At 46.5% G+C, this 10,745-nt stretch overlaps 32 non-coding genes and 22 pseudogenes across 32 annotated transcripts; all 54 read left to right on the top strand.

Annotated features, from left to right (window-relative positions):
* The first annotated feature begins 18 nt into the window (after nt 1–18).
* Nucleotides 19–137, top strand: LOC144415635 (5S ribosomal RNA). Its single transcript, XR_013471527.1, has one exon. It is a non-coding gene; the product is annotated as a 5S ribosomal RNA (ribosomal RNA).
* An 81-nt stretch (nt 138–218) lies between these two features.
* On the top strand, nt 219–336 carry LOC144418236 (5S ribosomal RNA; annotated as a pseudogene).
* An 81-nt stretch (nt 337–417) lies between these two features.
* Nucleotides 418–536, top strand: LOC144415571 (5S ribosomal RNA). Its single transcript, XR_013471463.1, has one exon. It is a non-coding gene; the product is annotated as a 5S ribosomal RNA (ribosomal RNA).
* Nucleotides 537–617: 81 nt separating this feature from the next.
* LOC144417693 (5S ribosomal RNA) lies at nt 618–736 on the top strand (annotated as a pseudogene).
* An 81-nt stretch (nt 737–817) lies between these two features.
* Nucleotides 818–936, top strand: LOC144416177 (5S ribosomal RNA). Its single transcript, XR_013472071.1, has one exon. It is a non-coding gene; the product is annotated as a 5S ribosomal RNA (ribosomal RNA).
* An 81-nt stretch (nt 937–1,017) lies between these two features.
* On the top strand, nt 1,018–1,136 carry LOC144414658 (5S ribosomal RNA). Its single transcript, XR_013470548.1, has one exon. It is a non-coding gene; the product is annotated as a 5S ribosomal RNA (ribosomal RNA).
* Nucleotides 1,137–1,217: 81 nt separating this feature from the next.
* LOC144412772 (5S ribosomal RNA) lies at nt 1,218–1,326 on the top strand (annotated as a pseudogene).
* An 85-nt stretch (nt 1,327–1,411) lies between these two features.
* On the top strand, nt 1,412–1,530 carry LOC144414836 (5S ribosomal RNA). The gene has a single exon (XR_013470726.1). It is a non-coding gene; the product is annotated as a 5S ribosomal RNA (ribosomal RNA).
* An 81-nt stretch (nt 1,531–1,611) lies between these two features.
* Nucleotides 1,612–1,730, top strand: LOC144414936 (5S ribosomal RNA). The gene has a single exon (XR_013470828.1). It is a non-coding gene; the product is annotated as a 5S ribosomal RNA (ribosomal RNA).
* An 81-nt stretch (nt 1,731–1,811) lies between these two features.
* Nucleotides 1,812–1,929, top strand: LOC144418360 (5S ribosomal RNA; annotated as a pseudogene).
* An 81-nt stretch (nt 1,930–2,010) lies between these two features.
* On the top strand, nt 2,011–2,129 carry LOC144416549 (5S ribosomal RNA). The gene has a single exon (XR_013472442.1). It is a non-coding gene; the product is annotated as a 5S ribosomal RNA (ribosomal RNA).
* Nucleotides 2,130–2,210: 81 nt separating this feature from the next.
* Nucleotides 2,211–2,329, top strand: LOC144418061 (5S ribosomal RNA; annotated as a pseudogene).
* An 81-nt stretch (nt 2,330–2,410) lies between these two features.
* LOC144414657 (5S ribosomal RNA) lies at nt 2,411–2,529 on the top strand. Its single transcript, XR_013470547.1, has one exon. It is a non-coding gene; the product is annotated as a 5S ribosomal RNA (ribosomal RNA).
* Nucleotides 2,530–2,610: 81 nt separating this feature from the next.
* Nucleotides 2,611–2,719, top strand: LOC144412770 (5S ribosomal RNA; annotated as a pseudogene).
* Nucleotides 2,720–2,804: 85 nt separating this feature from the next.
* Nucleotides 2,805–2,923, top strand: LOC144414385 (5S ribosomal RNA). Its single transcript, XR_013470275.1, has one exon. It is a non-coding gene; the product is annotated as a 5S ribosomal RNA (ribosomal RNA).
* An 81-nt stretch (nt 2,924–3,004) lies between these two features.
* LOC144414686 (5S ribosomal RNA) lies at nt 3,005–3,123 on the top strand. Its single transcript, XR_013470575.1, has one exon. It is a non-coding gene; the product is annotated as a 5S ribosomal RNA (ribosomal RNA).
* An 81-nt stretch (nt 3,124–3,204) lies between these two features.
* LOC144418235 (5S ribosomal RNA) lies at nt 3,205–3,322 on the top strand (annotated as a pseudogene).
* An 81-nt stretch (nt 3,323–3,403) lies between these two features.
* On the top strand, nt 3,404–3,522 carry LOC144417105 (5S ribosomal RNA). Its single transcript, XR_013472998.1, has one exon. It is a non-coding gene; the product is annotated as a 5S ribosomal RNA (ribosomal RNA).
* An 81-nt stretch (nt 3,523–3,603) lies between these two features.
* LOC144412285 (5S ribosomal RNA) lies at nt 3,604–3,721 on the top strand (annotated as a pseudogene).
* An 81-nt stretch (nt 3,722–3,802) lies between these two features.
* On the top strand, nt 3,803–3,921 carry LOC144415569 (5S ribosomal RNA). The gene has a single exon (XR_013471461.1). It is a non-coding gene; the product is annotated as a 5S ribosomal RNA (ribosomal RNA).
* Nucleotides 3,922–4,002: 81 nt separating this feature from the next.
* Nucleotides 4,003–4,121, top strand: LOC144418404 (5S ribosomal RNA; annotated as a pseudogene).
* Nucleotides 4,122–4,202: 81 nt separating this feature from the next.
* On the top strand, nt 4,203–4,321 carry LOC144417307 (5S ribosomal RNA). The gene has a single exon (XR_013473201.1). It is a non-coding gene; the product is annotated as a 5S ribosomal RNA (ribosomal RNA).
* Nucleotides 4,322–4,402: 81 nt separating this feature from the next.
* LOC144416836 (5S ribosomal RNA) lies at nt 4,403–4,521 on the top strand. Its single transcript, XR_013472729.1, has one exon. It is a non-coding gene; the product is annotated as a 5S ribosomal RNA (ribosomal RNA).
* Nucleotides 4,522–4,602: 81 nt separating this feature from the next.
* On the top strand, nt 4,603–4,721 carry LOC144418060 (5S ribosomal RNA; annotated as a pseudogene).
* Nucleotides 4,722–4,802: 81 nt separating this feature from the next.
* On the top strand, nt 4,803–4,921 carry LOC144414655 (5S ribosomal RNA). The gene has a single exon (XR_013470545.1). It is a non-coding gene; the product is annotated as a 5S ribosomal RNA (ribosomal RNA).
* An 81-nt stretch (nt 4,922–5,002) lies between these two features.
* LOC144412769 (5S ribosomal RNA) lies at nt 5,003–5,111 on the top strand (annotated as a pseudogene).
* An 85-nt stretch (nt 5,112–5,196) lies between these two features.
* LOC144414384 (5S ribosomal RNA) lies at nt 5,197–5,315 on the top strand. The gene has a single exon (XR_013470274.1). It is a non-coding gene; the product is annotated as a 5S ribosomal RNA (ribosomal RNA).
* Nucleotides 5,316–5,396: 81 nt separating this feature from the next.
* Nucleotides 5,397–5,515, top strand: LOC144414684 (5S ribosomal RNA). The gene has a single exon (XR_013470573.1). It is a non-coding gene; the product is annotated as a 5S ribosomal RNA (ribosomal RNA).
* Nucleotides 5,516–5,596: 81 nt separating this feature from the next.
* LOC144418234 (5S ribosomal RNA) lies at nt 5,597–5,714 on the top strand (annotated as a pseudogene).
* An 81-nt stretch (nt 5,715–5,795) lies between these two features.
* Nucleotides 5,796–5,914, top strand: LOC144417104 (5S ribosomal RNA). The gene has a single exon (XR_013472997.1). It is a non-coding gene; the product is annotated as a 5S ribosomal RNA (ribosomal RNA).
* Nucleotides 5,915–5,995: 81 nt separating this feature from the next.
* Nucleotides 5,996–6,113, top strand: LOC144412284 (5S ribosomal RNA; annotated as a pseudogene).
* An 81-nt stretch (nt 6,114–6,194) lies between these two features.
* LOC144415568 (5S ribosomal RNA) lies at nt 6,195–6,313 on the top strand. Its single transcript, XR_013471460.1, has one exon. It is a non-coding gene; the product is annotated as a 5S ribosomal RNA (ribosomal RNA).
* Nucleotides 6,314–6,394: 81 nt separating this feature from the next.
* On the top strand, nt 6,395–6,513 carry LOC144418403 (5S ribosomal RNA; annotated as a pseudogene).
* Nucleotides 6,514–6,594: 81 nt separating this feature from the next.
* On the top strand, nt 6,595–6,713 carry LOC144417306 (5S ribosomal RNA). Its single transcript, XR_013473200.1, has one exon. It is a non-coding gene; the product is annotated as a 5S ribosomal RNA (ribosomal RNA).
* Nucleotides 6,714–6,794: 81 nt separating this feature from the next.
* On the top strand, nt 6,795–6,913 carry LOC144416835 (5S ribosomal RNA). The gene has a single exon (XR_013472728.1). It is a non-coding gene; the product is annotated as a 5S ribosomal RNA (ribosomal RNA).
* Nucleotides 6,914–6,994: 81 nt separating this feature from the next.
* LOC144414683 (5S ribosomal RNA) lies at nt 6,995–7,113 on the top strand. Its single transcript, XR_013470572.1, has one exon. It is a non-coding gene; the product is annotated as a 5S ribosomal RNA (ribosomal RNA).
* An 81-nt stretch (nt 7,114–7,194) lies between these two features.
* On the top strand, nt 7,195–7,312 carry LOC144412164 (5S ribosomal RNA; annotated as a pseudogene).
* An 81-nt stretch (nt 7,313–7,393) lies between these two features.
* On the top strand, nt 7,394–7,512 carry LOC144414654 (5S ribosomal RNA). The gene has a single exon (XR_013470544.1). It is a non-coding gene; the product is annotated as a 5S ribosomal RNA (ribosomal RNA).
* Nucleotides 7,513–7,593: 81 nt separating this feature from the next.
* On the top strand, nt 7,594–7,702 carry LOC144412768 (5S ribosomal RNA; annotated as a pseudogene).
* An 85-nt stretch (nt 7,703–7,787) lies between these two features.
* On the top strand, nt 7,788–7,906 carry LOC144418201 (5S ribosomal RNA; annotated as a pseudogene).
* An 81-nt stretch (nt 7,907–7,987) lies between these two features.
* LOC144416176 (5S ribosomal RNA) lies at nt 7,988–8,106 on the top strand. Its single transcript, XR_013472070.1, has one exon. It is a non-coding gene; the product is annotated as a 5S ribosomal RNA (ribosomal RNA).
* An 81-nt stretch (nt 8,107–8,187) lies between these two features.
* On the top strand, nt 8,188–8,306 carry LOC144416593 (5S ribosomal RNA). The gene has a single exon (XR_013472486.1). It is a non-coding gene; the product is annotated as a 5S ribosomal RNA (ribosomal RNA).
* An 81-nt stretch (nt 8,307–8,387) lies between these two features.
* LOC144417427 (5S ribosomal RNA) lies at nt 8,388–8,506 on the top strand. The gene has a single exon (XR_013473320.1). It is a non-coding gene; the product is annotated as a 5S ribosomal RNA (ribosomal RNA).
* Nucleotides 8,507–8,587: 81 nt separating this feature from the next.
* Nucleotides 8,588–8,696, top strand: LOC144412767 (5S ribosomal RNA; annotated as a pseudogene).
* Nucleotides 8,697–8,777: 81 nt separating this feature from the next.
* Nucleotides 8,778–8,896, top strand: LOC144415634 (5S ribosomal RNA). Its single transcript, XR_013471526.1, has one exon. It is a non-coding gene; the product is annotated as a 5S ribosomal RNA (ribosomal RNA).
* Nucleotides 8,897–8,977: 81 nt separating this feature from the next.
* On the top strand, nt 8,978–9,095 carry LOC144418233 (5S ribosomal RNA; annotated as a pseudogene).
* An 81-nt stretch (nt 9,096–9,176) lies between these two features.
* LOC144415567 (5S ribosomal RNA) lies at nt 9,177–9,295 on the top strand. Its single transcript, XR_013471459.1, has one exon. It is a non-coding gene; the product is annotated as a 5S ribosomal RNA (ribosomal RNA).
* An 81-nt stretch (nt 9,296–9,376) lies between these two features.
* Nucleotides 9,377–9,495, top strand: LOC144417691 (5S ribosomal RNA; annotated as a pseudogene).
* Nucleotides 9,496–9,576: 81 nt separating this feature from the next.
* On the top strand, nt 9,577–9,695 carry LOC144416175 (5S ribosomal RNA). Its single transcript, XR_013472069.1, has one exon. It is a non-coding gene; the product is annotated as a 5S ribosomal RNA (ribosomal RNA).
* An 81-nt stretch (nt 9,696–9,776) lies between these two features.
* LOC144414653 (5S ribosomal RNA) lies at nt 9,777–9,895 on the top strand. Its single transcript, XR_013470543.1, has one exon. It is a non-coding gene; the product is annotated as a 5S ribosomal RNA (ribosomal RNA).
* An 81-nt stretch (nt 9,896–9,976) lies between these two features.
* LOC144412766 (5S ribosomal RNA) lies at nt 9,977–10,085 on the top strand (annotated as a pseudogene).
* An 85-nt stretch (nt 10,086–10,170) lies between these two features.
* Nucleotides 10,171–10,289, top strand: LOC144414835 (5S ribosomal RNA). Its single transcript, XR_013470725.1, has one exon. It is a non-coding gene; the product is annotated as a 5S ribosomal RNA (ribosomal RNA).
* Nucleotides 10,290–10,370: 81 nt separating this feature from the next.
* LOC144414935 (5S ribosomal RNA) lies at nt 10,371–10,489 on the top strand. The gene has a single exon (XR_013470827.1). It is a non-coding gene; the product is annotated as a 5S ribosomal RNA (ribosomal RNA).
* An 81-nt stretch (nt 10,490–10,570) lies between these two features.
* On the top strand, nt 10,571–10,688 carry LOC144418359 (5S ribosomal RNA; annotated as a pseudogene).
* The last annotated feature ends 57 nt before the right edge of the window (nt 10,689–10,745 follow it).

Here is a 10,745-nt window from a genome sequence, read left to right as displayed (position 1 = left end):
ATAGACTACTACTTTATCGCCTACAACCATACCACGTTGGATGCACCCGATCTCGTTCGATCTCGGAAGTTAAGCAATGTCGGGCTCGGTCAGTACTTGCTTGGGTGACCGGCTGGGAATACCGAGTGTCGTAGGCTTTTCGTCGCCGTTTCATTCGATTTTGCTCTGTTTTCTAACAATTGCGAAATACAAATAGCCGAATAGTCTACTACTTTATCGCCTACAACCATACCACGTTGAATGCACCCGATCTCGTCGATCTCGGAAGTTAAGCAATGTCGGGTTCGGTTAGTACTTGCGTGGGTGACCGGCTGGGAATACCGAGTGTCGTAAGCTTTTCGTCGTCGTTTCATTCGATTTTGCTGTGTTTTCTAACAACTGCGAAATACAAATAGCCGAATAGACTACTACTTTATCGCCTACAACCATACCACGTTGAATGCACCCGATCTTGTTCGATCTCGGAAGTTAAGCAATGTCGGGCTTGGTTAGTACTTGCATGGGTGACCGGCTGGGAATACCGAGTGTCGTAGGCTTTTCGTCGCCGTTTCATTCGATTTTGCTCTGTTTTCTAACAACTGCGAAATACAAATAGCCGAATAGACTACTACTTTATCGCCTACAACCATACCACGGTGAATGCACCCGATCTCGTTCGATCTCGGAAGTTGAGCAATGTCGGGCTCGGTTAGTACTTGCTTGGGTGACCGGCTGGGAATACCGAGTGTCGTAGGCTTTTCGTCGCCGTTTCATTCGATTTTGCTCTGTTTTCCAACAACTGCGAAATACAAATAGCCGAATAGACTACTCCTTTATCGCCTACAACCATACCACGTTGAATGCACCCGATCTCGTTCGATCTCGGAAGTTAAGCAATGTCGAGCTCGGTTAGTACTTGCATGGGTGACCGGCTGGGAATACCGAGTGTCGTAGGCTTTTCGTCGCCGTTTCATTCGATTTTACTCTGTTTTCCAACAACTGCGAAATACAAATAGCCGAATATACTACTGTTTTATCGCCTATAACCATACCACGTTGAATGCACCCGATCTCGTTCGATCTCGGAAGTTAAGCAATGTCGGGCTCGGTTAGTACTTGCATGGGTGACCGGCTGGGAATACCGAGTGTCGTAGGCTTTTTGTCGCCGTTTCATTCGATTTTGCTCTGTTTTCCAACAACTGCGATATAAAAATAGCCGAATAGACTACTACTTTATCGCCTACAACCATACCACGTTGAATGCACCCGATCTCGTAAGTTAAGCAATGTCGGGCTCGGTTAGTACTTGCATGGGTGACCGGCTGGGAATACCGAGTGTCGTAGGCTTTTTTTTCGTCGCCGTTCCATTCGTTTTTGCTCTGTTTTCCAGCAACTGCGAAATACAAATAGCCGAATAGACTACTACTTTATCGCCTACAACCATACCACGTTGAATGCACCCGATCTCGTTCGATCTCGGAAGTTAAGCAATGTCGGGCTCGGTTAGTACTTGCATGGGTGACCGGCTGGGAATACCGAGTGTCGTAGGTTTTTCGTCGCCGTTTCATTCGATTTTGCTCTGTTTTCCAACAACTGCGAAATACAAATAGCCGAATAGACTACTACTTTATCGCCTACAACCATACCACGTTGGATGCACCCGATCTCGTTTGATCTCGGAAGTTAAGCAATGTCGGGCTCGGTTAGTACTTGCTTGGGTGACCGGCTGGGAATACCGAGTGTCGTAGGCTTTTCGTCGCCGTTTCATTCGATTTTGCTCTGTTTTCTAACAATTGCGAAATACAAATAGCCGAATAGACTACTACTTTATCGCCTACAACCATACCACGTTGAATGCACCCGATCTCGTCGATCTCGGAAGTTAAGCAATGTCGGGTTCGGTTAGTACTTGCGTGGGTGACCGGCTGGGAATACCGATTGTCGTAAGCTTTTCGTCGTCGTTTCATTCGATTTTGCTGTGTTTTCTAACAACTGCGAAATACAAATAGCCGAATAGACTACTACTTTATCGCCTACAACCATACCACGTTGAATGTACCCGATCTTGTTCGATCTCGGAAGTTAAGCAATGTCGGGCTTGGTTAGTACTTGCATGGGTGACCGGCTGGGAATACCGAGTGTCGTAGGCTTTTCGTCGCCGTTTCATTCGATTTTACTCTGTTTTCTAACAACTGCGAAATACAAATAGCCGAATAGACTACTACTTTATCGCCTACAACCATACCACGTTGAATGCACCCGATCTCGTTCAATCTCGGAAGTTAAGCAATGTCGAGCTCGGTTAGTACTTGCATGGGTTACCGGCTGGGAATACCGAGTGTCGTAGGCTTTTCGTCGCCGTTTCATTCGATTTTGCTCTGTTTTCCAACAACTGCAAAATACAAATAGCCGAATAGACTACTGTTTTATCGCCTATAACCATACCACGTTGAATGCACCCGATCTCGTTCGATCTCGGAAGTTAAGCAATGTCGGGCTCGGTTAGTACTTGCATGGGTGACCGGCTGGGAATACCGAGTGTCGTAGGCTTTTTGTCGCCGTTTCATTCGATTTTGCTCTGTTTTCCAACAACTGCGATATACAAATAGCCGAATAGACTACTACTTTATCGCCTACAACCATACCACGTTGAATGCACCCGATCTCGTAAGTTAAGCAATGTCGGGCTCGGTTAGTACTTGCATGGGTGACCGGCTGGGAATACCGAGTGTCGTAGGCTTTTTTTTCGTCGCCGTTCCATTCGTTTTTGCTCTGTTTTCCAACAACTGCGAAATACAAATAGCCGAATAGACTACTACTTTATCGCCTACAACCATACCACGTTGAATGCACCCGATCTCGTTCGATCTCGGAAGTTAAGCAATGTCGGGCTCGGTTAGTACTTGCATGGGTGACCGGCTGGGAATACCGAGTGTCGTAGGCTTTTCGTCGCCGTTTCATTCGATTTTGCTCTGTTTTCCAACAACTGCGAAATACAAATAGCCGAATAGACTACCACTTTATCGCCTACAACCATACCACGTTGGATGCACCCGATCTCGTTCGATCTCGGAAGTTAAGCAATGTCGGGCTCGGTTAGTACTTGCTTGGGTGACCGGCTGGGAATACCGAGTGTCGTAGGCTTTTCGTCGCTGTTTCATTCGATTTTGCTCTGTTTTCTAACAATTGCGAAATACAAATAGCCGAATAGACTACTACTTTATCGCCTACAACCATACCACGTTGAATGCACCCGATCTCGTCGATCTCGGAAGTTAAGCAATGTCGGGTTCGGTTAGTACTTGCGTGGGTGACCGGCTGGGAATACCGAGTGTCGTAAGCTTTTCGTCGTCGTTTCATTCGATTTTGCTGTGTTTTCTAACAACTGCGAAATACAAATAGCCGTATAGACTACTACTTTATTGCCTACAACCATACCACGTTGAATGCACCCGATCTTGTTCGATCTCGGAAGTTAAGCAATGTCGGGCTTAGTTAGTACTTGCATGGGTGACCGGCTGGGAATACCGAGTGTCGTAGGCTTTTCGTCGCCGTTTCATTCGATTTTGCTCTGTTTTCTAACAACTGCGAAATACAAATAGCCGAATAGACTACTACTTTATCGCCTACAACCATACCACGTTGAATGCACCCGATCTCGTCGATCTCGGAAGTTAAGAAATGTCGGGTTCGGTTAGTACTTGCGTGGGTGACCGGCTGGGAATACCGAGTGTCGTAAGCTTTTCGTCGTCGTTTCATTCGATTTTGCTGTGTTTTCTAACAACTGCGAAATACAAATAGCCGAATAGACTACTACTTTATCGCCTACAACCATACCACGTTGAATGCACCCGATCTTGTTCGATCTCGGAAGTTAAGCAATGTCGGGCTTGGTTAGTACTTGCATGGGTGACCGGCTGGGAATACCGAGTGTCGTAGGCTTTTCGTCGCCGTTTCATTCGATTTTGCTCTGTTTTCTAACAACTGCGAAATACAAATAGCCGAATAGACTACTACTTTATCGCCTACAACCATACCACGGTGAATGCACCCGATCTCGTTCGATCTCGAAAGTTGAGCAATGTCGGGCTCGGTTAGTACTTGCATGGGTGACCGGCTGGGAATACCGAGTGTCGTAAGCTTTTCGACGTCGTTTCATTCCATTTTGCTGTGTTTTCTAACAACTGCGAAATACAAATAGCCGAATAGACTACTACTTTATCGCCTACAACCATACCACGTTGAATGCACCCGATCTTGTTCGATCTCGGAAGTTAAGCAATGTCGAGCTTGGTTAGTACTTGCATGGGTGACCGGCTGGGAATACCGAGTGTCGTAGGCTTTTCGTCGCCGTTTCATTCGATTTTGCTCTGTTTTCTAACAACTGCGAAATACAAATAGCCGAATAGACTACTACTTTATCGCCTACAACCATACCACGTTGAATGAACCCGATCTCGTTCGATCTCGGAAGTTAAGCAATGTCGGGCTCGGTTAGTACTTGCATGGGTGACCGGCTGGGAATACCGAGTGTCGTAGGTTTTTCGTCGCCGTTTCATTCGATTTTGCTCTGTTTTCCAACAAATGCGAAATACAAATAGCCGAATAGACTACTACTTTATCGCCTACAACCATACCACGTTGAATGCACCCGATCTCGTTCAATCTCGGAAGTTAAGCAATGTCGAGCTCGGTTAGTACTTGCATGGGTTACCGGCTGGGAATACCGAGTGTCGTAGGCTTTTCGTCGCCGTTTCATTCGATTTTGCTCTGTTTTCCAACAACTGCAAAATACAAATAGCCGAATAGACTACTGTTTTATCGCCTATAACCATACCACGTTGAATGCACCCGATCTCGTTCGATCTCGGAAGTTAAGCAATGTCGGGCTCGGTTAGTACTTGCATGGGTGACCGGCTGGGAATACCGAGTGTCGTAGGCTTTTTGTCGCCGTTTCATTCGATTTTGCTCTGTTTTCCAACAACTGCGATATACAAATAGCCGAATAGACTACTACTTTATCGCCTACAACCATACCACGTTGAATGCACCCGATCTCGTAAGTTAAGCAATGTCGGGCTCGGTTAGTACTTGCATGGGTGACCGGCTGGGAATACCGAGTGTCGTAGGCTTTTTTTTCGTCGCCGTTCCATTCGTTTTTGCTCTGTTTTCCAACAACTGCGAAATACAAATAGCCGAATAGACTACTACTTTATCGCCTACAACCATACCACGTTGAATGCACCCGATCTCGTTCGATCTCGGAAGTTAAGCAATGTCGGGCTCGGTTAGTACTTGCATGGGTGACCGGCTGGGAATACCGAGTGTCGTAGGCTTTTCGTCGCCGTTTCATTCGATTTTGCTCTGTTTTCCAACAACTGCGAAATACAAATAGCCGAATAGACTACCACTTTATCGCCTACAACCATACCACGTTGGATGCACCCGATCTCGTTCGATCTCGGAAGTTAAGCAATGTCGGGCTCGGTTAGTACTTGCTTGGGTGACCGGCTGGGAATACCGAGTGTCGTAGGCTTTTCGTCGCTGTTTCATTCGATTTTGCTCTGTTTTCTAACAATTGCGAAATACAAATAGCCGAATAGACTACTACTTTATCGCCTACAACCATACCACGTTGAATGCACCCGATCTCGTCGATCTCGGAAGTTAAGCAATGTCGGGTTCGGTTAGTACTTGCGTGGGTGACCGGCTGGGAATACCGAGTGTCGTAAGCTTTTCGTCGTCGTTTCATTCGATTTTGCTGTGTTTTCTAACAACTGCGAAATACAAATAGCCGTATAGACTACTACTTTATTGCCTACAACCATACCACGTTGAATGCACCCGATCTTGTTCGATCTCGGAAGTTAAGCAATGTCGGGCTTAGTTAGTACTTGCATGGGTGACCGGCTGGGAATACCGAGTGTCGTAGGCTTTTCGTCGCCGTTTCATTCGATTTTGCTCTGTTTTCTAACAACTGCGAAATACAAATAGCCGAATAGACTACTACTTTATCGCCTACAACCATACCACGTTGAATGCACCCGATCTCGTCGATCTCGGAAGTTAAGAAATGTCGGGTTCGGTTAGTACTTGCGTGGGTGACCGGCTGGGAATACCGAGTGTCGTAAGCTTTTCGTCGTCGTTTCATTCGATTTTGCTGTGTTTTCTAACAACTGCGAAATACAAATAGCCGAATAGACTACTACTTTATCGCCTACAACCATACCACGTTGAATGCACCCGATCTTGTTCGATCTCGGAAGTTAAGCAATGTCGGGCTTGGTTAGTACTTGCATGGGTGACCGGCTGGGAATACCGAGTGTCGTAGGCTTTTCGTCGCCGTTTCATTCGATTTTGCTCTGTTTTCTAACAACTGCGAAATACAAATAGCCGAATAGACTACTACTTTATCGCCTACAACCATACCACGGTGAATGCACCCGATCTCGTTCGATCTCGAAAGTTGAGCAATGTCGGGCTCGGTTAGTACTTGCATGGGTGACCGGCTGGGAATACCGAGTGTCGTAAGCTTTTCGTCGTCGTTTCATTCGATTTTGCTGTGTTTTCTAACAACTGCGAAATACAAATAGCCGAATAGACTACTACTTTATCGCCTACAACCATACCACGTTGAATGCACCCGATCTTGTTCGATCTCGGAAGTTAAGCAATGTCGAGCTTGGTTAGTACTTGCATGGGTGACCGGCTGGGAATACCGAGTGTCGTAGGCTTTTCGTCGCCGTTTCATTCGATTTTGCTCTGTTTTCTAACAACTGCGAAATACAAATAGCCGAATAGACTACTACTTTATCGCCTACAACCATACCACGTTGAATGAACCCGATCTCGTTCGATCTCGGAAGTTAAGCAATGTCGGGCTCGGTTAGTACTTGCATGGGTGACCGGCTGGGAATACCGAGTGTCGTAGGTTTTTCGTCGCCGTTTCATTCGATTTTGCTCTGTTTTCCAACAAATGCGAAATACAAATAGCCGAATAGACTACTACTTTATCGCCTACAACCATACCACGTTGGATGCACCCGATCTCGTTCGATCTCGGAAGTTAAGCAATGTCGGGCTCGGTTAGTACTTGCTTGGGTGACCGGCTGGGAATACCGAGTGTCGTAGGCTTTTCGTCGCCGTTTCATTCGATTTTGCTCTGTTTTCTAACAATTGCGAAATACAAATAGCCGAATAGACTACTACTTTATCGCCTACAACCATACCACGTTGAATGCACCCGATCTCGTCGATCTCGAAAGTTAAGCAATGTCGGGTTCGGTTAGTACTTGCGTGGGTGACCGGCTGGGAATACCGAGTGTCGTAAGCTTTTCGTCGTCGTTTCATTCGATTTTGCTGTGTTTTCTAACAACTGCGAAATACAAATAGCCGAATAGACTACTGTTTTATCGCCTATAACCATACCACGTTGAATGCACCCGATCTCGTTCGATCTCGGAAGTTAAGCAATGTCGGGCTCGGTTAGTACTTGCATGGGTGACCGGCTGGGAATACCGAGTGTCGTAGGCTTTTCGTCGCCGTTTCATTCGATTATGCTCTGTTTTCCAACAACTGCGATATACAAATAGCCGGATAGACTACTACTTTATCGCCTACAACCATACCACGTTGAATGCACCCGATCTCGTAAGTTAAGCAATGTCGGGCTCGGTTAGTACTTGCATGGGTGACCGGCTGGGAATACCGAGTGTCGTAGGCTTTTTTTTCGTCGCCGTTCCATTCGTTTTTGCTCTGTTTTCCAACAACTGCGAAATACAAATAGCCGAATAGACTACTACTTTATCGCCTACAACCATACCACGTTGAATGCACCCGTTATCGTTCGATCTCGGAAGTTAAGCAATGTCGGGCTCGGTTAGTACTTGCTTGGGTGACCGGCTGGGAATACCGAGTGTCGTAGGCTTTTCGTCGCCGTTTCATTCGATTTTGCTCTGTTTTCCAACAACTGCGAAATACAAATAGCCGAATAGACTACTCCTTTATCGCCTACAACCATACCACGTTGAATGCACCCGATCTCGTTCGATCTCGGAAGTTAAGCAATGTCGAGCTCGGTTAGTACTTGCATGGGTGACCGGCTGGGAATACCGAGTGTCGTAGGCTTTTCGTCGCCGTTTCATTCGATTTTGCTCTGTTTTCCAACAACTGCGAAATACAAATAGCCGAATAGACTACTGTTTTATCGCCTACAACCATACCACGTTGAATGCACCCGATCTCGTTCGATCTCGGAAGTTAAGCAATGTCGGGCTCGGTTAGTACATGCTTGGGTGACCGGCTGGGAATACCGAGTGTCGTAGGCTTTTCGTCGCCGTTTCATTCGATTTTGCTCTGTTTTCCAACAACTGCGAAATACAAATAGCCGAATAGACTACTCCTTTATCGCCTACAACCATACCACGTTGAATGCACCCGATCTCGTTCGATCTCGGAAGTTAAGCAATGTCGAGCTCGGTTAGTACTTGCATGGGTGACCGGCTGGGAATACCGAGTGTCATAGGCTTTTCGTCGCCGTTTCATTCGATTATGCTCTGTTTTCCAACAACTGCGATATACAAATAGCCGGATAGACTACTACTTTATCGCCTACAACCATACCACGTTGAATGCACCCGATCTCGTAAGTTAAGCAATGTCGGGCTCGGTTAGTACTTGCATGGGTGACCGGCTGGGAATACCGAGTGTCGTAGGCTTTTCGTCGCCGTTTCATTCGATTTTGCTCTGTTTTCCAACAACTGCGAAATACAAATAGCCGAATAGACTACTACTTTATCGCCTACAACCATACCACGTTGGATGCACCCGATCTCGTTCGATCTCGGAAGTTAAGCAATGTCGGGCTCGGTCAGTACTTGCTTGGGTGACCGGCTGGGAATACCGAGTGTCGTAGGCTTTTCGTCGCCGTTTCATTCGATTTTGCTCTGTTTTCTAACAATTGCGAAATACAAATAGCCGAATAGTCTACTACTTTATCGCCTACAACCATACCACGTTGAATGCACCCGATCTCGTCGATCTCGGAAGTTAAGCAATGTCGGGTTCGGTTAGTACTTGCGTGGGTGACCGGCTGGGAATACCGAGTGTCGTAAGCTTTTCGTCGTCGTTTCATTCGATTTTGCTGTGTTTTCTAACAACTGCGAAATACAAATAGCCGAATAGACTACTACTTTATCGCCTACAACCATACCACGTTGAATGCACCCGATCTTGTTCGATCTCGGAAGTTAAGCAATGTCGGGCTTGGTTAGTACTTGCATGGGTGACCGGCTGGGAATACCGAGTGTCGTAGGCTTTTCGTCGCCGTTTCATTCGATTTTGCTCTGTTTTCTAACAACTGCGAAATACAAATAGCCGAATAGACTACTACTTTATCGCCTACAACCATACCACGGTGAATGCACCCGATCTCGTTCGATCTCGGAAGTTGAGCAATGTCGGGCTCGGTTAGTACTTGCTTGGGTGACCGGCTGGGAATACCGAGTGTCGTAGGCTTTTCGTCGCCGTTTCATTCGATTTTGCTCTGTTTTCCAACAACTGCGAAATACAAATAGCCGAATAGACTACTCCTTTATCGCCTACAACCATACCACGTTGAATGCACCCGATCTCGTTCGATCTCGGAAGTTAAGCAATGTCGAGCTCGGTTAGTACTTGCATGGGTGACCGGCTGGGAATACCGAGTGTCGTAGGCTTTTCGTCGCCGTTTCATTCGATTTTACTCTGTTTTCCAACAACTGCGAAATACAAATAGCCGAATATACTACTGTTTTATCGCCTATAACCATACCACGTTGAATGCACCCGATCTCGTTCGATCTCGGAAGTTAAGCAATGTCGGGCTCGGTTAGTACTTGCATGGGTGACCGGCTGGGAATACCGAGTGTCGTAGGCTTTTTGTCGCCGTTTCATTCGATTTTGCTCTGTTTTCCAACAACTGCGATATAAAAATAGCCGAATAGACTACTACTTTATCGCCTACAACCATACCACGTTGAATGCACCCGATCTCGTAAGTTAAGCAATGTCGGGCTCGGTTAGTACTTGCATGGGTGACCGGCTGGGAATACCGAGTGTCGTAGGCTTTTTTTTCGTCGCCGTTCCATTCGTTTTTGCTCTGTTTTCCAGCAACTGCGAAATACAAATAGCCGAATAGACTACTACTTTATCGCCTACAACCATACCACGTTGAATGCACCCGATCTCGTTCGATCTCGGAAGTTAAGCAATGTCGGGCTCGGTTAGTACTTGCATGGGTGACCGGCTGGGAATACCGAGTGTCGTAGGTTTTTCGTCGCCGTTTCATTCGATTTTGCTCTGTTTTCCAACAACTGCGAAATACAAATAGCCGAATAGACTACTACTTTATCGCCTACAACCATACCACGTTGGATGCACCCGATCTCGTTTGATCTCGGAAGTTAAGCAATGTCGGGCTCGGTTAGTACTTGCTTGGGTGACCGGCTGGGAATACCGAGTGTCGTAGGCTTTTCGTCGCCGTTTCATTCGATTTTGCTCTGTTTTCTAACAATTGCGAAATACAAATAGCCGAATAGACTACTACTTTATCGCCTACAACCATACCACGTTGAATGCACCCGATCTCGTCGATCTCGGAAGTTAAGCAATGTCGGGTTCGGTTAGTACTTGCGTGGGTGACCGGCTGGGAATACCGATTGTCGTAAGCTTTTCGTCGTCGTTTCATTCGATTTTGCTGTGTTTTCTAACAACTGCGAAATACAAAT

Source organism: Styela clava, chromosome 15, assembly GCF_964204865.1.
Source record: "Styela clava chromosome 15, kaStyClav1.hap1.2, whole genome shotgun sequence".
NCBI lineage: Eukaryota > Metazoa > Chordata > Ascidiacea > Stolidobranchia > Styelidae > Styela > Styela clava.
The sequence above is the reverse complement of the archived record's forward strand: the minus strand, read 5'-3'. Positions and strand labels throughout refer to the sequence as shown.